Source organism: Rhipicephalus microplus, chromosome X, assembly GCF_043290135.1.
Source record: "Rhipicephalus microplus isolate Deutch F79 chromosome X, USDA_Rmic, whole genome shotgun sequence".
Taxonomy (NCBI): domain Eukaryota; kingdom Metazoa; phylum Arthropoda; class Arachnida; order Ixodida; family Ixodidae; genus Rhipicephalus; species Rhipicephalus microplus.
In genome coordinates this window covers 265,748,228-265,775,075 of record NC_134710.1, presented here as the reverse complement: position 1 = coordinate 265,775,075, position 26,848 = coordinate 265,748,228, and the positions used below count along the sequence as shown (strand labels likewise).

At 47.6% G+C, this 26,848-nt stretch overlaps 1 protein-coding gene and 1 long non-coding RNA gene across 3 annotated transcripts in view; both read right to left on the bottom strand.

Annotated features, from left to right (window-relative positions):
* Nucleotides 1-26,063, bottom strand: part of LOC142777160 (uncharacterized) — a 33,224-nt gene extending 7,161 nt beyond the window's left edge. The window contains exon 1 of the long non-coding RNA XR_012887952.1: nt 25,980-26,063. This is a non-coding gene — a long non-coding RNA (uncharacterized LOC142777160). The remainder of the gene's footprint in view (nt 1-25,979) is intronic.
* LOC119162229 (Ig-like and fibronectin type-III domain-containing protein 2) overlaps nt 1-26,848 on the bottom strand; it is a 254,828-nt gene that overhangs the window by 177,189 nt on the left and 50,791 nt on the right. The window lies entirely within an intron of this gene.

Sequence of the window (26,848 nt, the reverse complement as noted above, 5' to 3'; positions counted from 1 at the left end):
AGGAGCTTCGCCTCTGAAAGATAGCTATGCAGTGAAATCAAGTGCAAAAACAAAAGCCCATCTACTGCCGCCAACGACGGCCATTACAGGCCTTCTCGCCTCTTCACGAGAGCGGAACCTCTTGCGTAATAAGTGGCACCGACAGCGTGAAGCTTGCAAGGCTAAAGAGCGGGAGCACCGGAGCATATATTGTGTTGTGAAAGTAACCTACGGTATAGTAGGCTTTATGGTACGGTGCTGATCAAGGCAACCAACACGACGAAGTAGATTGTCTTGAATACTGCCCCATTCTAATTAGCATATTAGTGAACTCTCTTCAATACGACGAAGTGGATTGTCTTGAATACTGCCTGGTCCTAATAAGCATATTAGTGAACTCTCTTTTTTTTTGTTCCAGAGACAGTCACTGGCGTCCGTTCTTGCGCGCATCCACAACAGCCAAATGTCTGTGGACACTATTCTGTCAAGTACTCGAGAGAAGGCATCGCAACAGAAGGCGACAAAAGCTCTGTTGAAATTCCTACGTGACACGGACTTGAACAAGCGGCTCTCACAGCAATGTCACACACCACTAAAGACAAGAATGGCTTTGTGTGCGCGAATGTGCTGCCAAATGTACTGTGTTTATCTCTCTTCCCTCTCTGCTCTCTATCTTTCATCTCCCCCACCCCCCTCCTATGCGCAGGGTAGCAAACCGGCTGCCTATAGGCTGGTTAACCTCCTTGCCCTTGTTTTCCTCCTATTTTCCTTCCTTCCTTCCTATTTTTTTTTTCGTCTTAAACTAGCAAAAACATTTCCCGCCTTCATTCTTTCGCCACACGCGCCAGCTAAGGCACATCCATGACTAAACGAATGATTGAGTAGTAGGCCAGATCATAGTCGCTCAAGCCGACCTCTCCGTGTTCTTCTAATAAACTCTGTCTCCTAAAGAATGACCGAAATGCATTTATGAGGAGCGCTAGAAGCTCTGGATTGATTTTGTGTTTTCACTACAGAGGGAGATGTAAAAGGAGGGAAAAGCAGGGAAGTAAACCAGAACTAGAACATCCGGCTTGCTATCCTACACTAATTAGAGGGGACGTCCCGGGACAGAAAGATGGTAAAAACGGAGAGAAGGGCAGGAACGCGAAAGAAAACATGGTGATGTTTACCAGACACCTTAAGCTCGCTACTCGAACGTTTACTTTCTTTCTTCGTTTTTTTTATATTTTTCACCATGTGATAGAAACGTGGTCGCTGCAGCCGGCAATCGACCCCACGAGTTGTTGCCTAGCAGGGCAACGTCCTAATCACGGTGAGAGACGTACGTCCTACCACGCTGAGAAAGTTGCTCAAAAAATAAGGCTTCCACGAACAGTGTTGGCCTACACGGCATTTATCGTGCAACTATATACAAAACGAACGTACAATCATCGGGCACTGCTTCGTTCGTGTATATAGCGGAGGGCCTCAGATGTGGTCGTGTAGTCGTGCTTTTTATCGGGCAAGAATCAGCCGCGGAATGGCGCTTAAGCACCCTTTCACGCAGGCACTTATATTGTTGCGCCTGGCAACCTTCTTGGTCACTGAGTTAGAAAACGTCGAGGCCGTAGAATAAATTGTGCCGCTCGGTTCGGCTTTGCGCTTTTACGTGGCATATACGGCAGGGGACGGCAAACGTTGCCGCACTGTCACCTCTTGCCTCCCGCCTTCTCCGTGTATATATGCATACGCAAACCTGTATGTAATCTGCCGATCCAGGCACGAAGACTGAACAACTCAACATATTTTGTCCTGTTTTTCTGTCTTATACATAACGTTGCTTTGAGTATATACTGTACGACCCGCGGCGCTGACAGGGACAAGAGGATGACGTATAAGGTTAGCATGAATGAAACTGATGATGCAATATAAGTTGCCCCCCCCCCCCCCCTAAAAACGAATAAATGGAACATATCTACAGATTACACTGCAGACTCTTGCTGCATACCAGGGGCAACGCATGGTCCGACGGCTCCGACATCAGTTTCACAATCCCGCTGCGAGTCGAGCATCATTGTTAATATTTTGCGATTTCTGAGTGTCAAGGTCCAATAAAAGACAGCGCCAACGACAATCATTCGCTAGGGAACTTAGATAAAAAAAAAAAAAAGATGTGCGCAGTGCATGAATAATAATCCCGCGAGCAGGGAGTTAATTATACGGCCCGGCCATTTGCGTGTGTTGTGCTATGTAGTACGTATGGTAGAATGGCAGAACTCTGGTCATATGCAGCTCACACCCTGTCTTTCTAGACAGTGATGACGACTGGCACGTCGGTGTCTTGCACGATGTCATGCACGGCTCCGCGCAATGATTTCGAGAACTTTGCACACATCAGTCGTCTTCTGTAAAACAAATGTCAGAAGATGACCGTGGTAAGATAGCAATAACTTCCTTCCCCATGTGGCTCGCTCGGCGCATGGGCGAATCGAGAACCGAGGTAAACAGTACGACTGCGCAATGAAAAAATAAAAAAAATTAAAAGGAAAACAGACACGATGACACACACTGCTGTCCGTGTTGCTTCGCTGTGCATTCGTACTGAAGTTACGAATTACCCACTTGCCTAAAATGTAACTCTCATGAAGAACTGTAAATGCTGATGAAAGGCATATATACAAGATTACAAGGAAAAAAAAGATTACCGGAAAGACAAAACATAAATTGGTTCCAGTCAGTATTGAAGCGCTCGCCAGTGGTATATAATATACTTCTAGGGAGCGCTTTACGCGCGCGCCACCCCTGGAACAAAAACATGTCAGTTCCGTCCATTGATTAAATTGCCATCTAAGAATACAAAGAATGCTGAACACTACACTCAATCTTTTCTTTTTCACTCTTTTTTGCCATTCTTATGCGATGCCGCAAAATATAAACACCGATATGTCGCCCGTAAACGCTTACCGCCCTAAATCGTGTGCTGCCGATAGCAATTGCTCGGCGTCAGGAAGCACCGTGACGGTAATAAAATACCAGACACAACTTCGTGAACACGAACGCCGCGTCGTGCGCGGGCTTCCCGTAAAGAAGACCGCAATTTTGCACGCGCAAGCATACACACGCCATCAAACGGGCGGGCAGCTGTTAACAACGTGTACACGACAGCTCTATTGCCTATTGCTCGCCCAGTTACGAAGTCGCGGGCCATGCCCTCTCCCCTTCGCCGCTCGAAAGGCGTCTGTCACGTACGAGCTTACTGTAAAAACGAAGACACGTCTGTTCAATGCATGCGAACGCCGCACGCGAGCGACTGAGCATCAGTGCGGGCGCACGCATACCCGCCCCCCCCCCCCCCCCCTCGATGACGCGCTGCGTACTGACCGGAAGGCAGCGGGGGCCGCATATGCGCGGACACTGGCTTCGCGCAAGGTCGCGTCCCGCATCTGTACACGAGCCAACGAGTCTGAGCGACCCTGCCCAATGCCGTGGATGTCGGCCTCCTTCCGATAGGATCTGCAGCCGTCCGTGTGTTACACGTCGGTGTTATTATTATTTCTTGCTCTTTCAGCGCGCGCCTCTGCGCGGGGTTCACTCCGTCGATGCCAACGGCACCCGTTATTACAGCGCGAGGGGCGGGGATATGACGAGGAGATAAAAGGGGCGCGAAGCACGGCTCTGTTCGGGCCATCAATAAGCATACGAGTCTGAGGACACGGCCGCAGAACGTTGTTATCGCGTTCTTCTTATCTCGATCAGATCAGGGGTGTTATGAATTCCTACGAAGCGGGACGAGATTGTGCGCCAGAAGATTTATGCGCTAATCTCAGACGTCACTGCACGCACCTCACTAAAGCTGTCGCCACGCGATGGAGGTCATGTCAGAGTGCACACTTGCCCTTGGGTATTCTATAATCGTATATGGTACGGCGTTTTGGTATGACTGTGTGTCCATATATGCACAGGTTACATTGAAGGCACACTTCTATCCGTGTACAGTACGTGTATTGAGATCTCTCTCTCTTTCTTTTCTTTCTTTTTTTGCCGCAGAACAAGAGGAGTCAGTACTTGAACTACCACTTGTGTCGCTTTTATCATACATTGAGAAGAGGAGACACGTTCGTAAATAAAAAAAAAAGGAAGATAAATGATCTGATGCCGATCATGCGGGTAGGATCGCGCGGGAGAACCATGTTTTCATATTCGACACTTAAATAGTAATGCACTGAAAAGTAATTATTAGGGGTGGGATGACATTTCATGGTGTAGCATGAACTAATATGAATATTTACGAGCGAAAGTAACATGACAGCAGGCATTCATTTTTTTTTAATTTGGTGGCCCAGATTGTGTCAAGGCTCTTTTTATACAGGGCCACGCTGATAATAACAACATAATAGACTTATCCACAGGTTACCAGCCCGAGGGTTAGCAGGAACGTGGCAGATAAATTGAGTAATTTTGACCGAAGAATGTGTGAAATACCGTAAGCGTGCTTCTCTGTATGGCAACCACCAAACTTTCCCTGAACATCCAAGACAGACGTACTGTAGGGGCCTAACAAACACGGGTTGTACGAAGCAAACATTGAATCTTTTAATAATATCTGGGCTTTTCCATCCCAGCCCGTAGGTATGATTATGAGAGACGCTTGGAGGGCTCCGGGAATTTCGACCATCTGGTGTTTGAAGCTCACATCGCACAGCACACAGGCCTCTACCGTTTCACCTCTATCGAAAGTAGACCACCACGACCGAGATCGAACCCGTGACTTTTGGGTCAGCAGAGTCGAATCTCTTTAAAGGAATGCATGTAATAAACGCCAACCAGAAGTCTCTAGAACAGGCTCGAGCGCAGCCTACCTTTAGATGTTCTCACACTTAAAAAATAATAAAAAATATGTATAGCACTCTCCGCAAGAGATATCATGAGACACTGAGTTGGCATTCGGGTTCAGTATAGTGGCGACATTATAAATATACACACCCAACAAAATGACCTATCTTATGCTAACAGCAACAGTGCCGGTTGCGTTTTAAGAGCGAATCAAGTGAAACAATCGAGGCAGAATATTTTGCCCGGATGAAATCACATCTCCAAAGAAGATCACCACTTGATTAACTTTGCACCTCACCCTTCTTTGTTCACAAAGTTAAGTTCGCAATAATCGATGCTTACACTGCACGTTCAATGTAGTCAACTTCTTTAAATGGAATGGATTAGCGCTTCGCGCACCACAGACACCTTGGGCACACCGCTATGCCACTCAACGGAGCATGCCTGCTCTGCGGCCAAGTTAACTTCGCCATAGGTGCACGTGTGGTAGTGATTGGAACAACGGGATTCGGCGAACAATCAGGAAGTACCGGAGTAAGATAATTAGCTAGGAAAAGTTCTACATGGATATGAGATCATCATCATCATCATTATCATCATCATCATCATCATCATCATCATCATCATCAACAGCCTGACTACGTCCACTGCAGGACAAAGGCATCTTCCATGTTCCGCCAGTTAACTCGGTCCGGTGCTTGCTGCTGCCAATTTATACCCACAAACTTATTAATCTCATCTGCCCACCTAACCTTCTGTCTCCCCCTAACCCACTTGCCTTTTCTGGGAATCCAGTTAGCTAACCTTAATGACCAGCGGTTATCCTGTCTGCGCGCTACATGCCCGGTCCATGTCCATTTCCTCTTCTTGATTTCAACTATGATATCCTTTACCACGGTTCGTTCCCTAATGCACTCTACTCTATTCTTGTCTCTTAAGGTTACACCTACCATTTTCCTTTCCATTGCTCGCTGCGTCGTCCTCAATTCAAGCTGAACGCTAATTGTTAGTCTCCAGGTTTCTGTTACGTAGCTAGGTACCGGCAAGATACAACTGTTATGTACCTTCCTCTTGAGGGATAGTGGCAATCTACCTGTAATAATTTAAGAGTGCTTGTCAAATGTTCACCACCCCATTCTTATTCTTCTAGTTACTTCAATCTCGTTGTTCGGCTCTGCGGTTATTACATGCCCTAAGTAGACATAGCCTTTTACAACTTGAAGTGGACTATTACCTATCCAAAAGCACTGCTATTTTCCGAGGTTGTTGTACATTACTTTCGTTTTCTGCAGATTAATTTTAAGACCCACCTTTATGCTGTTATTCTGTAACTCCATAATAATGAGTTGGAATTCGTCCCCTGAGTTACTCAGCAATGCAATGTCATCGGCGAAGCGCTGGTTTCTAAGGTACTCTACAATAACTCTTATGCCTAACTGTTTCCATTCTAGGCATCTGAAGAACTCCTGTAAGCACGCGGTAAATAGCATTGGGGATATTGTATCCCCCTGCCTTGCACACTTCTTGATTGGTATTCTGTTGCTTTCTTTATAAAGCACTATGGTAGCAATTGATCCCCTGTAGATATCTTCCGGGATGTTTATATATGCTTCATCGACGCCCTGATTCCATAGTGTCTGCATGACTGCTGATATTTCTACTGAATTAAACGCCTTCTCGTAATCTATAAAGGCTATGTATAGTGGTCGGTTACATTCTGAACATTTCTCTATTACCTGATTGATAGTATGAATGTGGTCGATTGTTGAGTAGTCTGTTCTAAATCCTGCTTGTTCCTTTGGTTGATTGAATGAATATGTGGTAGGCCTCCGAATATCAACTAGAAACTCGCTTGATGGCGTGCAAGAAAGCGTCTGACTTCTCCGCAATGCAAGCAAGCAATGTACCAGAGACGGCATGGCAGACTCTTAAACCGATGCTTCACATGCACGAGCCTCTTCGCACTCCTCTCCCATCGTAATATGGCGGCTGCCGAATAAGAATCAGACTAATGTGCCCATGTTAACAAGAGAGATATCATGATAACTGAGCCACAGATGTTAACTATTCAACCGTGAAAATATATGTTGTCTCATGTGGCCTAATTTCACAGTGAAATTTATTATAGTGCGACACCTTTGCGAAAATCATATTCACTCTAGTGAGAAAGATGCTATAAAATTGCACGTACTTTATATGCGTTTTTAACGCTTAGCAAAAGCATAAATCAGAGATTGTGCACGATATGGCGACATCGTTTCATCAGATGCTTTTGCACATGGGACAGCCCAATCTTTTATATTTGGACATGGAACGGGGTAAGAGTGGTCCTCCCACACGAGGGGAAGCCGTGGCACTGGTTGCTCTTTTATGTTGCAGTGATTGGCCAGCAATAACTGCCAACAGCGAACCGTGCTTATGACCAAACAGCTTTGTTAGTTTGTTCCACTCTAGGGACCCGAATCAGAAAAAGTTATGATGGCAATGCAGTCCGTAAAAGTAGGCATTCGCAAATCACAATATCTGGCAGTGAAAGTTGTCGTCGAGTTTCAAAGGGCACTTACGAAGCGCTGAGTTCACAATGCGTATAGTTCGCACGAGCTCTCTGCACAATGTCAGGTTACCTCCGCTGATCCCATGTCCAGTATCTGCATGACTATAGCTTGAATGTGCTTTCCCTAGCAACTGAATCATAATTTTTATTACCAACGTCCTGTTCTGATAAAGAGCGATGACACAACTGTAGCGTTGTAATCAATAGTAAGACAATTATTATCCACTCATTTTTGAAGGGCAGGTCTTTTCATCAGGGTTCATCAGAATGACACTCTGGTGGACCATAATAAAGACAGGTTTCCTCCCGATATAACGTGAAAAAGGGAAAGAGAGCTCAGCTTTATTATTATTATTATTATTATTATTATTATCATCAACATCATGACTCTTAGAGTCGTCGCTTTGTAAACCCTAGCTAAGCCTCCAGAGACAACTGCGTGCGGATAGACCAGCGAAGGATCAACCTCACGCATAATTGCTGCCGCCGCACAGCCCATTAACGAAGTGTAGGGTTAAAAGACAATATGTTCATCCAACACGTTCACACACTGACCAGCTACGGACGCCGGCACATTCAACCATTACGCTTGTCCGGCATGAATCTATGAACACCGCACGCAACTCTTCTGTTTTCTCTTCACCTCGAAGAGAGAGCAAAGAGGTTAGAAGGAAGGAGCTGCTCGAGAGAGAGAGAGAGCGTTGTGCGCCGCGCCGACGTTCGGACACACCACGCGCCACGCATTCAAAGACTCGGGCGGCTAAAAGGCAGAACGAGGGATAGTGGGGGGGGGGGGGGGGGCAGGACGCGCGAGGCCATCTTCACCGGGTTCCCTTTTGTTTCCACTGCATCCGTGCCACTCAGTAGCAGTCGTCGCAGCGGGCGGTCCTCTTCCCTGCCGACGCTATCAGCGCGGGCCCAGTTGGCTCCGCGTTTATGCGTCGACGTGACGGCGGCCTGAGTGTGCCGCCAACTCGGCTTTTGCAACAGTGTGCATTGTCTCTTTGCTCACACTGACCACAATTTCCTGTTTTTTTTTCTTCTACTTCCCCTTTCACCATTTTTCCTCCGCTGCGTTCATGTAGCTCACGTAACATGCGCGGGATAGTGCACGTGGTTCGCGAAAGTGCGCGCAGACCGTCGTCCGCCACTTGCGGGAGTCTCTTCTTGTGTTGCGCCTTTATCAGCCCTTCCTGCGGCCGCTGCCGCAAGACGTACGCATACCTTATTGCTTGTATGCGCCACCAGGCGTGCTTGGTGAAGAATATAATGACCGCCGTTGTTCCGCCGCATGCCACGCTTCGGCGTAATCAGCCCCAGGGAGGAGACGTGGATGTGATTTCCAATTAGGGCGGTGCCGGCAAACTACACATGGTGCCTTCTTGTTTCTTCTTGTCTTTGTCGCACGATACGAAAGATTTGCTGTTCCGTGTTGTATAAACGAGCTTGCTCGGTTGGGTGGCCTGGCACGACGTTCGGCACTTGAGTGGCCGGCAACGAATCGCATCTTGTCGTGTACATCTCTCACTATATAGTTAAGCGTCCTATTCGTGTTGCTTTCGGCTACAAACTCCTAGCTATAACTGGGATTAAAAAAGAAAAGAACTGCTAAATTTTGTTCGCCCTTGCACAAATAAATCAGTCATGGTGCAATCAAAAATCGAGAAAAAAATGCGCATCTTGCACCGAGTCGTGCAAGACTGTGGCGTAGTAGAGCTTCTCGGCCCACGGCTGGTCCCTGCTTGACTAGGCGTATACGCCCATGCCCATGCGCCTATGTTCACGTGATTATATTGTAAGTCACGATATTGGCTAGGTATCGACAGGTTTAGATTGGATATCGCTTGATAATCATAGTACTGCGTAGCTTGAATCATTAGCATTTTTTTGTCTGACCATTACCCATTTCTTTCTTTCTCGCTCTTTCTATTTTTTCCCTTAACTATTCTCTCTCTGTATCTATTTCTCTCTTCTTCATGTATCTGTCCCTCTTTATGTTTCTTTTTTTATTTCCTTGGAGTTAAAAGCCAAAGAGGACACACCCAGTTCCCTCTTTGAATGGTATCTCCATGCGCCCTTCAACGAAATACGGCTGGCACTTTCCCTATACACTTCAGCAATGATCATAGGCAGCCATCACACGCTTTCAATCGCACATAGAACACACGTCGCCAGGGCCCATGCTATCTCCCTTGGATTTCAGGCGGAACATCACGGCGATGGCAATAATGCGCCTTGAGTGTCATAAGATTACTGTCTTAATATAAGTAACATTGCATAACATTACAGTGTATGTGCATTAAAAATATAAATTTACGCGCATGCCCACGAAATTGCAAAAACAGCCTTCACTGACTCGTCAAGGAGTTTGCCCACAATTAGTTGCAAGCTCTTCCGGTTCCTGATGCGTCCACCTTTACGCAATATCGACCCATAACTCTGCGATCACGCCGCCATGACAAATTAAAAAAAATATATGGACGTAGAATATTAAAGAGAGAAGGGGCGCGCAATACCGGTTTCGTGCAGTTGTTGAGAGCCGGCTTGGCCCGAGTATACTCCGGTGTAGGCGAGTCCGCATCACGACAGTACAGAAGTCACACTGGGAGCCAAGCGCCCGTGTGGCTTCAGGGGCGAATGCCTACAGTATGCACACCGTAGGCGTCTGTCAGCTAGATAATTTCTGCGGAAATTCATTGCAAGTGGAGATGAAACCTCGTCCTTTTGATTTGTCAATCATTTTTTCTCCCCGAGTCAAACTGAGCTGAATTTTGACGTTGCTCTCCACTCGGTCAGGCTAAAGATTAGCGGATTTGATTTTCGAATGGCATCGAATTCTTCATATATGAAAAAGCTTTTTTTGTTTCGACAATCGGTCGACTCATTTAATAAGATACTTCGGTCGCAGCCAAAGATGTAAGTACACTAGGATTAAAATGCATCTGATTGTTCTTACGCAAACAAAAGTCATGATTGCCTTTTCTTTTTTCCTTTATTCGCGTTCAGCCGAATTCACAAAGGGATGTCAGTGCAGGTAAAACGAGAAATTTTGAAGTGTTTTCTCCAACATAAGCCAGTTGCCCCCGCCGCGATGGTCTAGTGGCTAAGGTACTCGGCTGCTGACCCGCAGGTCACGCGATCAAATCTCGGCGGTGGCGGCTGCATTTTCGATGGAGGCGAAAATGCTGTAGGCCCATGTGCTCGGAATTGGGAGCACGTTAAAGAACCCCAGGTGGTCGAACTTTTCGGAGCCCTCCACTATGGCGTCTCTCATAATCATATGGTAGTTTCGGGACGTAAAACCTGACATATCAATTAATCAATCAACCAACATTGGCCAGTTCGGCGTAGCTAAAGTTACCCTATAACATGCTAAGTGCAAGATTTCTGTTGCTTTCAAACGCAATGTGCTTTTTTTTTAACCTGCAAACGATGCACCGTTCACGGAATTGCGGTTGAGTCTCGGCCTTACTTTGAGTGTATTTCGTATCTGTGTGCCTCCCATCAAGAGGACGCGAAACACGTGTGCACATTTCCTTAACGAAAACCAGCTGATAATCAAGCCAAGTAACGTACGCAGTTGTACTGTTTTAAGTTTATTCTAGGAAATCTGTCATAGATGAAGAAAGTAAAGCGGTGGAAAAGACAACTTGCCGCTTGGCAGGGACCGAACCTGAAACCTTCGGATACCACGCACAGTGCTGGTTAAGTTGAGCTACGGTGCACTAGTAGTTTTCCCGTTAACTTAACTGAGTATTTATTTACATGGGAGTGTCAGCTTCGCTCGTAGTTTACCGACGGCGGGTGTGGGACACTCTTCTTCTTCTTTTTTTTTTGCCAGCAGGCGTTGCACGTCTTCTTTCATTGAGCGGTACACTGACCAATTAGCTCTCGCACACTACCTGAAGGCATCCAGTCTGCCGGAACGAGACCATCGTTATGGACAAACGAAAGAAGGTAATTTCGAGGGCTCATTTCTTCGTTCAGTATACAACCTTAATGAAGACCGACATGATCCTTGTTTGGCGTCCGTTTCTCTTGGTTTTAAAATTGTATCAGATGAACGAGTCCTAAAAATTATCTTGTTTCATTTATATGCGAATTTCCGTAGTCTAAGCTGAGTTTCGCGTGCGCTGAGTTGCAGGTGGATACGTTATTGACCATCCCCAGGCGCAGTGTGACTTTGTGTGTGCGTGCTCTCTCCTCCATTTTTCTCCATCTTTAAAACTCCCTCATCCCTTTCCCCGTGTAGGGTAGCATACCGGCCCTTCTAGACTGGTTAACATCCCCGCCTTTCCTTTCCCTCCTTCGTTCTCTGGGGCACTGAATTAGAGTGACACGTGGATGCCCGTACTACGCTTCCTATTTGCACACAGGCGTGTCCGTCGAAGCAGCTGTGTACGTGTGTGCTGCTGGACCGCCACTCGAGACGGAAGAAGCCGAGAGGTTCTCTTCCAGCGTCGACGGATGCTCGCTTCGTGTGGCATCCGCTCGTATGATCGAATGCGCACCGCCGCCGCGTGCCACATGTTTTCGAGCGATGGGCGTGAGGCAATGGACGGAAATATACGATCGTCTCCACTGCATCGTGACATGCGTCACGCGTTACTTAGCGTGATATGCAGAGGTGAGCCGTGCCGAAAGAGCGAGGAGACGACTGTGGACGGCGATCAGCTACGGGCGTGATTCTGTCTCTCTTCTCTCCGCATTATTAAGAAAAATATAGCTTTCTTGCTCCATATTCACAAAAGTCTTTTACGCTGGGAGAGTTCGCTGAAAAGTCAATCAGCCAATTAGACGTTGTCCATATTATTGTGGAAAGCTATAGGCCAACAAAAAAAAGGCCCAGGGAAATAATTACCTGAATTCGGACCCTTACTTGTCTCATAAGACGAATCACTGGCTAAGTTTACAAACGTGCTTTTTCGAAAGGGCACCTTGTCGTTGGCCGGACGGATGACTATATGTGGTTGTCCGTCTGGACATATTGTATATCTCGATACCGATATGTCCAGCACCAGAACTGGCTGAGAATTATGTCAGAGAGTGCGCCGGCAAATCTTTAAGCTCTGGTTAGAGTTAGCCAGGGCACACTATACATACCAACTCGCCCAGCATTCCATCCTTCTTAGCGTTTGTCTAAATGCACGCCTCTAAGGTATTCAAGGCGTCACGGGTGAAAAAACTCGGGTGCTTAGAAGCATATACGCTGCACGGAGCACTTAACTGTGTACATGGGCTTTGTGTTCAAACAGGTCTTAAACAGTGCGAGATTTTAGACTGGATGCGCTTCGCAAGATGCGTAAGGGGCACCCAAGTACAAATACGCCGTAATCGAGGTCAAAGCATACAACTGCGTACAGCTGAATTCGACGACGTCCCGTTACTGCGCGGTCTTGCATGAGGCTCCAGTAGAAAAAGGGAGGCGCCCACACTGCCTGGTGGCTATGTATATGCATTGTTCGTGCTCGTCTTTGAAGAGACAGTTAAGCCGTTATGTGTAGCGCTTGCTCATATATATTGTCCCTGACCTTGTCGGCGCAAGTACACACACGCAACCAGCGTCACACGTATATGCCCCAGTGGAGACCGTTGTTCGCCGTACAACACATGTAAGCCATGCCACAGTGCGCGTGTCTTCTCCTGTATACGGGAATGGATAGATACACTCGCCAGTGCACACTGCTGACAGTACCGGCCTTTGAGGCGCTCTCTGGGCCGACCGGCTGCCCTAATAAAAGAGTGAGTGAGAGAGAGAAAAGGCGGGCCCTTTCATTCACTGCTGCACCAGCCCTGACTGACCTCTTTCATCGCCCCACGCACGCACAGACTGCCGGCCGGCCGGCGTGTCCCTGTTTGCCTTCTCGGCCCATTGTCCGCGCTCCACAAACACGCGGCCGCAGCGCCAATTAGAAATTCCCGGCCACATGCATAGTGCGGGCGGCGTGGGATGTACGCCGCCCCCCACCCCCTCCTTGTGTGCAACTCGTTCCACACCCGACTCCTCGTGTCTATTGTTTCTTGAAACGCGCTCATTCGCATCGTGGTACTTTTGGTGCCCGAAAGGGCGGCATATCACCTGCAATAAAAACTGGACCGACATCGTGCCCAATTCTCTAGTGGAAGTGGATACAACCTACTAAATGTTCAAAGGGACGTTTTAAAGACAACTGAGTTGGGAGAGATGACTGAACCTTCAAAAGCTTCTTTTTTTTTTTCGCTATGTGACCGAAATATGATCGTCATCAGCTGGGCAACGAAGCGACAGAAACTTTCCCGTTCTGAATTCCTTGCCGAAACTTGGTTTGATGGTTGGTTTATAGGGTTGAAGGTCTCACAGCGATTCGCTTTTGAGACGTCAAGCTTCCTATGTGAAACGTACTTCGCCATTTTATAAATAAAGCTATGGAGCAGAAAATCGGAGGAAAACCATGATTTATTAGCGCAGTTTTTGATGCAAGAAATGACTTGTGCGAACGGGAAACTGCAATGGCCGGTGTCGACGTTCGTAAAATAGAAACCGGAGGACGAGCAGAGTGCTACAGGCGAAAATGCAAATCGTGAAATACAGCGTTGAGCATGCACTTGACACAAAGGCGCTCAACGCCTCATGCGCGACATCGGCAGCTAAGAGACAAAAGCGGGCGATGCACTTGCGCCCACGACGGTCGCGTGTGTGTCCAGTCAAGCGTCGTCTTCATGCTGACCGACATGACTCGAGTGTCAGTACACAGTTTATACGATGCACGTAATATTACAATTGTTATTCAGTTGTGGAACATATAGTGCCATAACACTCGCTTCATTAGTTGCATCAACTGCGTTTTGCGGTCGTTAAACGCGGTAGGCCTCGGATGGATTGTGAAGAGCTTTATAACGGAGCCTCTCCGATAGCAGCACATCTATATGACAACTATACATTGCTAAACTTTTGACGGATAACATGGCCGTTTACAAGAGACAGTATAAACGCGGGGTTAAGGGCAAGCCAATGTAGTACGGTTCACGCGCTTCCCTCACCTGTATGCCTGACTCGCCTTCTGTTTCGGTTTGTCTATTATATGCAGAGCGCATCATATTAAATAACTATGGATAGCTGTCCTTGATCGCTGAATGATAGCTCGTTTTTTTTATTTCGACGTAGGCTTGCCTTTAAGGCCTAATATTTTTTTTCAGTGTATGTCTATTAAATGCGCGCCGTTAGGGTGTTGTGTATGAAGTGAAGTAACGTCTTGTGAAAGTGTTGTCGTGTGTCCAGTGGTTGTAACTGGTTGTGTCACTGTAGCGAAGGCCGGCTTGAAGGAGGTGACGGGAGCGTTCTGGCTGTAGCCCTTGACTTGTCCATATAAGGTGGTATGCATCTGCTTGCGCGTTTGGTTTTGCGAAGTATGAAGCCAAGGGACAGACCATCGTGCGAGGCATCCAACGAGAAAGATGCGCACACAGGTTACCACTGCAACGCGTACCTCGGTCTAGGTTTACGCTGCTAGTCTCGCTGAAGAAAGAAGACAATTTCATTTATAACTGAAGCCAGACACTCGGGTTGGCTGGGTATACATCTCTGCGTATTAACTCGAACATTGATTTCACTCCGGCAACAAGCCGATATGTACTTGAAGTGCAGTCTACAGCGCTGGAGTTGTATTCTGGAAGAAGAAAAATTTTTAAATATCGCGCGTCTACATATCCGGGAGTTTTAACTGAGGATAACAGCATGGTAAAAGAGGGCGACAGCAATGAATTCGAACTAGGTCGTTTCTCGATATTCACAGAAGTAGAGCATTTGGCGCTGCGGCAAAGAGTTCGGAGTTATATTGCCAGATTTTTTTTTTATCACCGAGGAGAACAGTGACAAGTGGTTTGTGGAGGGCATACTATTGATAATGTAAATGCTCCCTTTTCTCCATTTCGGAGCACAGACCGAGCTCGTAAATTGTGATCGTGACTTAGGTTGCAAAAAAAGGGGTGGGGGGGGGGGGGGGGCGTGGTATAGGGCGTCTGCTGGCCTTCACACGGGGACATTTGACAGGGAGACAACCCAAAGACCACGAAAAGGTCGCACGTGCACAAAGAGCTGGCTTTTGCAAAAGTCTACACAGCTTCGGGTTATCGTTAGCTTCCGAATGAATGTCGCTTCTCCGAGTTGGATACGCCCTCCTAGAGGGCCGCATTGAGACCTCGTCCGAGGCCTCTGCAAGCTTCGTAGGCCCCGGAAGCACGCAGATGGAAAACGTGCTCCATCCCGTTAGCAGGGCCAGTTCTTGTCCCATTCATCTCATTATCAACAGTTCTTTCCAGAGCGGAGTCGCTCGGGCACGCCCGGGTCACTCGGGGTTGGCAACGAGGACCGGAAGCGCGTGACATTGTCGGTTGTGGACGCATGCTGATGCATGCGCGCCGTGGTTCGCTCGTTCGGCGACACACTACCGCTGGGTGCGCAGCAAGCGCAAGCTGGCCGACGCCATTCCCCTCCGTTTTCTTGGCGGGGCCGCCGACGCCTCTGAGGCGCCAGACAATGGCGCTGCTCTCCGCGCACGGCCGCGGCGGCAGCCGCGTGCGTTGACCCGCTTGTCCGAGGAACCGTCTTCCGCGTGATTCGCGGACGCCGCCCGCCCGCCGCTGCTGTGCGCTGGTGGTCGCTGCAGTGGCGGGCGACTACGCATGGCTTGCTTTCGAGTTCACGCGTGTGCCCCCCCCCCCCCCCACTTCGTATCCTTCCTTCCTTCGGAGTACTCTCTTTCTTGCACGTCAACCCGGCGAATCGACGGCGAACAGCGCGTGAACGGCAAGAGCTGCGCAGCTGTACGTACTGATACAACTTTCACGCGCGTCACTCGCCGGGCCTCTCCATTCACCTTGTCTCAATTTTGCCTCAACGGCGGACCCCGCCCGCCGTCCAAACCTACACCGGCGCGCTGTTGCGCGCCAACCCTGCCTTTTAAGTGTCGAATCAGGTAACCGAATGACCAAAGCTCGCGCCATCATTATCGGCATCAACCTCACTCAAGGTTTCGTTTGAACAGTGGTTGAATGATGGAATCCACTTGCCAGCTCACTTACCAATTCTGCGTTGCCCCAGATGTTGTAATCAGGTTCTCTAGCGAAACATCTAGGGATGGTGGTACGAGCAGCTCACGCTTTCAGCTTAGTGTACACCTTTTCACTCGAGGAAAAAGAAAAACCCGCCATGATGGCCTACGCGCGAAAAAGAAAGAAAAAGGGTGCAGCCTTGTCAGTGCATTTTTGAGGGGTCACACCAATTTGCGCAGCCCAAAGAGGACTATGGCGGCGCCCAGGGAGCCGTTTTTAAAAAGGTCATGCGTGCTATAACTCACGCCATTTTACAGCGAACGTTGTAATGAGATCACAACAGCGGTCGCGTGCGCCGTAGTTGTCCGCCGGCGGTGTTTGTAACCACTATAGCGCGAAGTGAGAAAAAACAAGCTTACCGATATAAAAACACAAACAACACGATGGAATTTAAACCCGGGTTCCCTGCGTGCCGGCCCAGTGTTCTATCACTGAGCCAAGCCATTTGGATCTCCGCTCCAAGGTGACCCTAGGCAGACTTGATGTCGGCAAAGGAATCGTGTTAACTTGTAAGTAATAAAACGTTTCAGAACAACCAAAAAACGACCAGACGTCCCACAGTGCGAATTGTGACACGAGTGGGTCATCTAAAGCTCCAACCCATTACAAAGCTTCAGGCACAATTCTTCCTCGTCGTGAGCCACAGCATAAAAAAATATCAACAAAATTTCTTGCAAGTGTGTAGTGGATACCACGATTCTCCTAATAATGATGAAGGATGGCACAGTGAATGCCTGCGTACTACACAAAATTTAAGATGATTTATTTCATATAGTGAGTACTTTGCACGCGTAGTTAAAGCAGCTACCCAAAGAGTTAAAAAAAAAAAAGGCTTTGAAAGGCCGCTCTCCCAACTCTCGCAGTGACTCTGTTCGCGTTCCGCACAAAACGAGCGTTTTTCTTTTTTTTTTCTTCGTGGGATTATACATCAATTTTCCCTCGAAGCTCGGACTTGCAATTGACCTGTATCATCTGCAGTGACGCACGAGGCAGAAACATACACGCCACAATTTACAGGCCTCGTCTGTCGGTTCGTGAGACAATGGATGATGCAGCTTGGGACGATGTCATTCTGTGCTGCATCATGCGTTCATTGTATCAGTGACGAGACTGTCGATTGTGCCCTCGTTCCTCCTGCCTCCACGAGTACAACTGAGGATAAAGTCCATTTTAGTCTGAGTCTCCCGTTGAACTGAAAGTCCAACGTGTCAACTTCACACTACGCAGAAAGAAAGCAAGCAAGCAAGCAAGAAAGAAAGAAAGAAAGAAAGAAAGAAAGAAAGAAAGAAAGAAAGAAAGAAAGAAAGAAAGAAAGAAAGAAAGAAAGAAAGAAAGAAAGAAAGAAAGAAAGAAAGCCGTCACACCATTGTGTCATTGGAATCCAAGACCGGTCGGCCTCTGTGCAGAGCACCGGTGTGTAGACGTTGATCGAAGTGTTTCCGCATTTGAGGTAACACATATGCACGTAACGCGCAGGAGCGTGCACGTGTTCCGTGAAGGCGCTCGTATACCGGGCAAGCGTACAGCGTCTTCCTTCCTTCGAGTGCACGCCTCGCGCTTCCCAGAGTGTAACCGTGCATACTATTACGAGGCGAGAGCACGTGAAGTCGCCCCGGAAGCGAAAACTAAAGGAAACGAGCGCGGAAAATACGAGACGGTTGGGTTGCTCAGACTTGAAGTGTATACAACGTGCATTATACATATAGCATGCGCTGCTAGCCTGCTGCATATATACTGCATTCCGAGCGATATGGGCAAAACAAAATTTCTTGTAGCACAGAAGGTATGTCACTCAGCGATATATACCGAAAATACGACCACAACCGCCGATCGGGGGTCACTTGTCACTGAGTATTGGAACAGAGGGCGAATTTCTTGATGTACACACATGCCCACACACACACACACACACACACAAACACACACACACACACACACACACACACACACACACACACACACACACACACACACACACACACACACACACACACACACACACACACACACACACACACACACACACACACACACACACACACACACACACACACACACACACACACACACACACACACACACACACACACACACACACACACACACACACACACACACACACACACACACACACACACACACACACACACACACACACACACACACACACACACACACACACACACACACACACACACACACACACACACACACACACACACACACACACACACACACACACACACACACACACACACACACACACACACACACACACACACACACACACACACACACACACACACACACACACACACACACACACACACACACACACACACACACACACACACACACACACACACACACACACACACACACACACACACACACACACACACACACACACACACACACACACACACACACACACACACACACACACACACACACACACACACACACACACACACACACACACACACACACACACACACACACACACACACACACACACACACACACACACACACACACACACACACACACACACACACACACACACACACACACACACACACAAAACTCTCTGACTGTCTTTTCTCTTCTATTTGTACTGGAGCCGCAAAAGGGACGCTGGTGAAAATGCCTACAGTGGTGCTCACTAACACCCTTGCGTGCGAGATCCGTAAGTGGCCGACGCCTATGACGACCCTGCCCCCTTGTGAGGACGGTATATAGAGCCACATGGCGACAGCAGACGAAGTGGCTGCTCCACGAGTCTTCGCAGACATAGCGGTCAAGTTCACAATTACATTGGGTGCGCGCTCAATCGTGGGTGGGATGAGAGTGCCTCACACTGCAGGGTTTGGATGCCCAGTGACGTCCACCCGTGCCTCTATTGTATACCCTGGACGGGCGCCCATTCACGGGGTCATAAGTGAGATGCACACCCCAGTCTTCCGCGAGGTTGCTTCTCAGAGTGATGTCGGCGGCAAGAATGACCAGTGCGGTGGTTCGGACCATGCGCACCACAATGGCAACCAGGACCTTGAGAAGAATGTGCGGCACGGTGACACGTTATACGCCGTGTTGCACATGAAATAACTGTATACCAATACCAAATGTATAAGCGTGAACGAGAAGTATGTGCATGCGCTCCATGGGACCTGTTTCACAGTTGAATCACTTGTAACGAAACTGTCATCGTAAGTACTTTATAGACGTGGCGTTTGTATTATACATTGCTAAATGCAAGGGACAGTTTTTGATTGCAAAGAGAAGCTAGCTTTCTATGTGCAAAGCTATTTTGCTCGGAACAGTCGTAAACGTATGTATATTTTAAACAGCTGCGAAGTGCGGCCACAAAGAAATGTCTTTACACCGTAGTGACGGCAGCGCGAAGAAACGTCATTGCTCTGTTTTCACAATGTTTCTAAAGCGCTCACAGTTAACCATCGCGCACAAAATTTAAGAGATTGCATCCTTCCAAGACCAGGCTTCTTCAAGATACTTAGCAAGCTCAATGCAGGCCGTGGCTGCAGTCCCACTTCAGAGGGAAGGCAGAATCGCTCGTGCGCGTTGCGTGAAAACTCTGTCCCGACTATAGCTCAAACGTGAGCTTACAATTAAAAAAAAATCAACGCTCTCCCTTTAAATTTGTGAGGGCTGGAAAGCATTACTATCTCACTCTGCCGTCAAACGCCTATGCGTCCACCCTCGTTCAAAATTTGGCTCGGTGAAGTGTAATACACGTAGTCACACAGAAGTCACACATATATACTATACTCGCCCATGCACGGCACACTCACACGCAGATATATGTCGCTCGGATTGGAATTGGAAACAACGACGAAAGTCTCTTTCTCCTTACAAGCCTCCCAGCAAGGAAAAAAAAAGAATAAATCACTACTCCCCTCCCATACCAAATACACACTTGGTTCCCTCTCGCGTAACAGGCCACTACCTGGCCCTCAAGTGCGTTTGCGTTCTAACACGCATTATATATATATATATATATATATATATATATATATATATATATATATATATATATATATATATATATATATATATATATATATATATATATATATATATATATATATATACATATATATATATGGGTGTGTATGTGTGTGTGTGTGTGTGTGTGTGTGTACACTTGACGCTATTCCTTCTCACCAAGCTAACATGTGTTTGTTCTTCCTTCTTCATCTAATTCGTCCTTTCCTTTCGTTCAACGAGAAGCCGGTCACGCGGGCTTCGAAATTTTAAAGAATATTTTGCACGACACATTCCTGGCTGCTTCATCACTATACACGCATATTTAGAGAGACAGTTTTACCATGTTGCTGTAGTGAAATGCCCCGTTGCCATGGGGTAGGCGCTACTAAGAGGCCGCAGGTGCCTCCATGTGTCTGGACACGCGATTGTGCCATAGAGGCTTTGCATGGGCCGCTAATAGTTGCCGGGTGCGTAAGAAAGGAAGAAACGCGCACGCGGTATTTCATGAAGCTATGTCGATAATTGGTGCGCGTGAGAAACGACTGGCAGACTTGCGCAAACACTGCAGTCGGAGACTCGCTTCATGCAGGTTGCCATTAAGAGTGGTCCAAGGCCGCAATTTTATTGATAAGAGATAATGAAAGTTTCAGGTTATGCACGAGGAGAAGATATATACACTGGCTCCTTTCTCTCTCTCACTCTTTCTTTATGGTATCACTTCTAATAAAGGCGTAAGCTGCAGCTCACGCTACATTGTCGATTGTCCACATGCGACGAGTGCTTGTGGTATACCAGATATGCCAGTGTTGAAGTAAAGTGGGCTAGTTGGTTTTTGCGAAGTGGGGTTTGGTTTTGAGAAGTTTAAGGCCATGCAGTGTTCCCTGCCGCAGGTTTCTGCGCCTTCGTTCCCCGCAATTTATAGCGAGTAGTAGGATACGGTTCATTACGCACCCGATCTTTAGCCAGGCGACGCCGTCCGCGTAGGAGAAGCTCACCCCACTAAAGTGGGGATCGGTTCATTGAACTGCCCGCAGTGGGCCATCGGGGAATGCAACACGCATCGCTGAATCTTAGCGCTGCTGTATGTACTTATACATGTGTACTATCGGCGTCAAGGGTTTGCGAAGCGCGCGATCTGGCGAAATCACCGAGTCTTCACGGAAACCTGGGCGCACTGCCAGATAATAGAAGGCTGAAGGTGCTAAAGTTCCAGACGAACGGAGCATGGAATACATCGCGTTCGTTGAGAATCTCTAAGCTCGAGCTAAACAAAGATGGTTGTTTTCCCTTTTTTCGTTTTTCTTTTGCCAAAAGCCACGACCTCATATTGGTTTCGTATATGGGCCTTAATGTCCCAACCCAGGCAGTCTATATAGGAATGGCACCGTATGGCGCGCTCCGGTTAACTTCAACCACGTGCACTGACATCGCACAGTAGTGTACAGGTGTACAGGACCGCAATTCTATAGTTACGGAAGAAACGTGTATTTAGGTAGTTGCCTAACCCCCTCCACACACCCCTTCCTTCTTTTCTATAAAAAAAGAGGGGGAGGAGGAGGTTTTGGCCACTTCAGAAATGTTTAATTTCGTGCTTTAAGCGCTGGGGGGATACTAAACCAACTACACGCCTTCACAGTGGCTCCCATGGAGTGGCAAAAATTAGCCGTTCGACGCACAACGTTTCTATGAATTAGATTACCTAACCAATGCACTTCCATATTACTAATGCAAACAATATCTGTTTTCGATGCACGCCTCATGATTTATAAACTCTGTGCCTATAAGCTTTTTTTAGCAGTTTTAGGTTATTCGAAATACTTGTGAAATATGAAATTTCGCTCGGAACCATGCTACATTTTGACTGAATCTCCGAAGTGCAAAGTTATTCAAATTGTTATCTTCAAAGCATTTCAGCGTAAGAAAAGAGAATAAAGAGAAGACACAAGCACACACGGGAAGTTGTGCGCCCCTTAATCCTTACTGCACAAAACGTGAGCACCAAAGGGAAAATGTGTTTCGTGTTTTGAGGTATTACATGTCTTTACGATTCTGGGCATTGCTATTTGGTGCCCGTGCTTTGAGCAACAATTAAGGATTGAGTTGCGAGTAACGATGACCGTATGTGCTTCTCTGTTGTCTTGCCCTGCGCTGAACCTTCTCCGCATGCGCGCCGTGGTGGCCTAGTGGCTGCGGTACCCGGCTGATGAATCGAAGGGCATGGGTTCGCATCCCGGCCACAGCGATATCAATTAAAGGCAGAAATGCATGAGGCCTCTTTACTTAAATTTAGATGCACGATAGCAATCCCTCAGTGGCTACTGGTATTGTTTTTTCGGATATGAATCAAGACCAACAAGGCTCAATTTTATTTTTTATTTGTATTAAATAAGCTTTTTTTTGTCCTGGCTTTCAGGCTGAGTATCATTTATTAAACACGTGTGTATTACGGTTGTAAAGTGTGACTGAATACAAAGGCGAAAAGTCACATGCGAAATCATACTTTTTTGCTTAAGGGAGGGAATAAGCTGTGCTCTGCACAGCTGACTCCCTCTCTTTTGAAATGGCTGACTGAGTGTATTCGACATCGGCGGAATGCATTGAGACGATGGGTTAAATTTTGGCTGGTCATGAATAGGCATGCATGCGAGGTATCCAAACACACCTTCACCTGAAGTCATACCCGCTACAAAAAGGCGGTGACAGGTTCGTTGGTGAGCTGTATACCTATAAAGGCTTCGGTATCTACTAGCTAATAGAGAACCTATTGGTGCCTTTGTTATCAGCACGCCGAGACAAGCTCTTGGCACCAATACTTCAGAACCATTTTCGAACCGAACTGTCGACGTTAGACCACTAGCTTTCACCAACTTCCTTAAGTTTTTGAAACATGCGTATTTTATATATAGTTTCATCTGTTCCATCAGAGTTGGGGGGGGGGGGGAAGGTTCAATCAATTTTCAATATGTTTTCTCGCGCGTTTGTATGTGTGTGTGCATATATACACAATCAAAATTGAAAAACTTTGGCAAAGGGGGGAGGGGTTGAACCTTCTTCCTAATTGGCTACACCCCTGCGTTGTAGGATTCCAGGGTATTCATAACTTCTTAAGTCGAAGCGTATTGAGATGAATTAGTAGGGCATTCTACTTTTTCAGGTCTGAAAGTGAGTCACGTGGTAGCAATTAATGAAAGCCTGAGTTCCCTTTGCAACGATTTCACCAACGCTTTACCCCTGCACATTGCTCGGGCCCGGCCTTCGCTTGTTGTCAAAGTTCCGATGAGGACTGTCAGCTGGAGTTTCGGCCAAGACTTGCGTAACATTGGGCATAACTGTCATTTCATGGCTTGTATAGCTCCTTGAAATCGCCCCGCGCCGATTTTGATATGTTAGCGAGACCTCCAGGCGAGAAGCTAACAGACGGGTGCTGGCGCCATGCTTGCGGGAGCACCCACTCGATCGCAATTCCGAGCGCCAAAGTAGAGTAATCGAGTTTACCGTAATGACCCTCGATCACCGGAATCACTCGAGCCTGTTTCGCTGCCTGGTGTCTGCCTCAGCGTTGGTGCCAGTGCATCGATGGCCATCTACCCGGGGCTTGTTCGCTCGCCCTGGCGTCCCCCTCCCGCAACTATGGCTGCCGCGTGATCTCCGCCCCACCGAAGGTACACGGGCTTCTGACACGGCGCTCTGACGCAACAAGAACTTAACTGAAAGCGACGAAACATGTTTGTGCAGGGTTGCGAGTGGGGGGTGGGAGGTACTGCAGAAACCCCTGGGGCAGTGGGGGGGTGGGAGGAAGTTGCTCAGAGAGTCCCACATAGTGCGTGGTTGATACAATGCCTCAGGCGTGGTGCTACTCTCGTTTCAAGCGACCCCCCCCCCCCCCCCCCCCCCCCCCCCCCCCCATATTCGTTTTTCTCCTTGCTCCGGCAGTCACGCCGCTTGATAGAAAATCAGCGCCTAATCGGCTCGCGGCGCTGCGTCTCTGGCTCTCCTGGAGAGTGAGTGCATGCACACGTGCACTCCCTTTCCCCAATTCTTCTGCGTCAATAGAATCGCTTTGTCTCGCCTGCTACTGTGCGGCGATGCCGCGGGCTCATTTTCGCCGATTGTTGCGCGTCGAGGATGGCCGAGGCTGGTGTTACGACGGAACACCCTCCGCACTTGTGGCCTTTAGTTCGCAGAAAACCGCCGCTCATAACTGGAGAACAAGAGTCAATGCTCTAAGCTCCATACATGTACAAACAGCTTTGAACTAATTCTTGCCACGTGCTGGCTCCTCAAGGGCAGCGTCGGAATAAAATAACAAAATCGGCGAGCAGTAACACTGAAACAAATGCGAACAGCTTGTCGCGGCTACACCTGGTACTCTTTGTGAGACTTGCTGAAGATGCCTGTGCCTTCGTATTTTCACTTGAAAATGTTTGATTTAGACAGTATAGTTAACTGGCCAACGCGCGCAGAACGGCCTCAACAAACCACAAGTGAGAAACGTTCGATTCCACGCGCGTGCACAGCAAGTATAGTGCATGTTGTCTGTTGCACCGATAAAAGAAAAGACACTAAAAAGACATATCTATAATGCACAAAAAACGCAAACTACATGCAGCGCACGCACGCATGCGCACGCAACATATAGAATCACACCCACACCATCCTCGCACAAGCGCAGCCAACAGGGACCGCCATGGTTCGCCACGGTGGTGTAGAGCGGTGCTCGGCGGCTCACGGTCGCGGATTTGGTTCCGCCCGCGGAGACCGCATTTCTACGGAGGTGAAATGCTAAAGACCTGTCTATATTGTGCGACGTCAGTGCCCGTTACCGAACACCAGATAGTCAAAATTCCCGGAGCCCTCCACTATACAGCATGCTTCATAATCCAATCGAAGTTTTGGCCCGTAAAAAACCCCCAAATTATTCATGCTATCACATCACTGATATCCATGTGATATAAAACGCAATAGCTGATGAGTAAATAACTGTCATACACTCAAACAAGTCAGTCATTTACATTGCCCTACAGTATTGCACACAGGGTATTTGCGCTGGTTTAGAAGTTCCTTCATGGGTATATACACTTAGGAACATATAGCTGTCTTTCCAGCATAATACACTTTCTACGCCCCTTGCCCCTCTTATTGCTCGCATGTAATGTTCGACGCAGCAAAACAGCTTTTCTTTTTCTCTTTAAACTTCGCAAACTTGGTTCGCATCGAAACCGCTCGCTTAGCGCATAGCGCAAATTCGCCGTAGCAGAAGTGATTGCATGCAGAGGAGGAACAGGCCATTAATATGTAGGTATATATAGCGAAACATGCGTACAGATTCCCACTTCGCGGACTGTGACCGATCATCATAATTATTATGAGTTATGGCTGATACCTCGCAACATATGTGACAACACATACATATCGCAACATAACGATCTACAAACTAACCATAGTGTATATATATATATATATATATATATATATATATATATATATATATATATATATATATATATATACATGAAATGTATGGTTTACATACGGCATATGGATAGCCCCTGAGAGAGTTGTTGCACGTAGCTTGAAATTATGGGGGTTTTCCTTTAACGCTGAGATAAAGTCCATTGTTCTGCCGAAAGAAAAATGAAGCGCGGCGTTTCGCACGTCGAACGCGTGCGCAGCACTTGCGTCCGCAGCGCACACAATGCGGTGAATCGCGAACAAGCGAATGCCCGCGTGTGTTTATGGACTCCCACCGTTTTTAAGTGCACGCGCACGCCCAAAGTCGAGATTCGTGAGATGCCTTCTTGTTTTCTGCAGTGTTCTTCACACAGTATACGCCCGGCGTAACACGCGCACACACGAACTCGCGCCACCGAGCGAGTATAAATTACGGCCGCCGCTCGTTCTTCCCTTCTTTCATTACATGACAGCCGCTCGAGGCTCACTTCCCGCACCCGGAGTGTTTGATACGCCAGCCGTGATCGGTATATTTGGCGCGCGGTGAGCGCTGAACGAGAAAACACCGAGAAAATAATGAACGCCATAATCGGTGGACACCACGTTCACGATCGATCGAAGGCACATATGGTGTGCAGACGCGGTGTCGTGACTGAGATCAAGCGCGTGCCTATAATGCATTTCATATATGTTTATTGTGGCCCCCTCCCCCTCACTCATAATCATTGATTTTGTTTCGTTACGTTCCTCCATGTCTCGATGATCTCATTTTTTTTTTTTTGGCAGGATCGTGCGGCTCCGCAGTTTTGCTTCCAGCTTGCGAGATGGTTGATGGAATTCTCCTGTATACTTAGAGACGAACTATGCGGGGATCAATCGATAACAGACAGTTACGGGGCTAATGCCCGTCGACAACTTTAAGACGCATGTAATAATTTCATCCTTTTATGC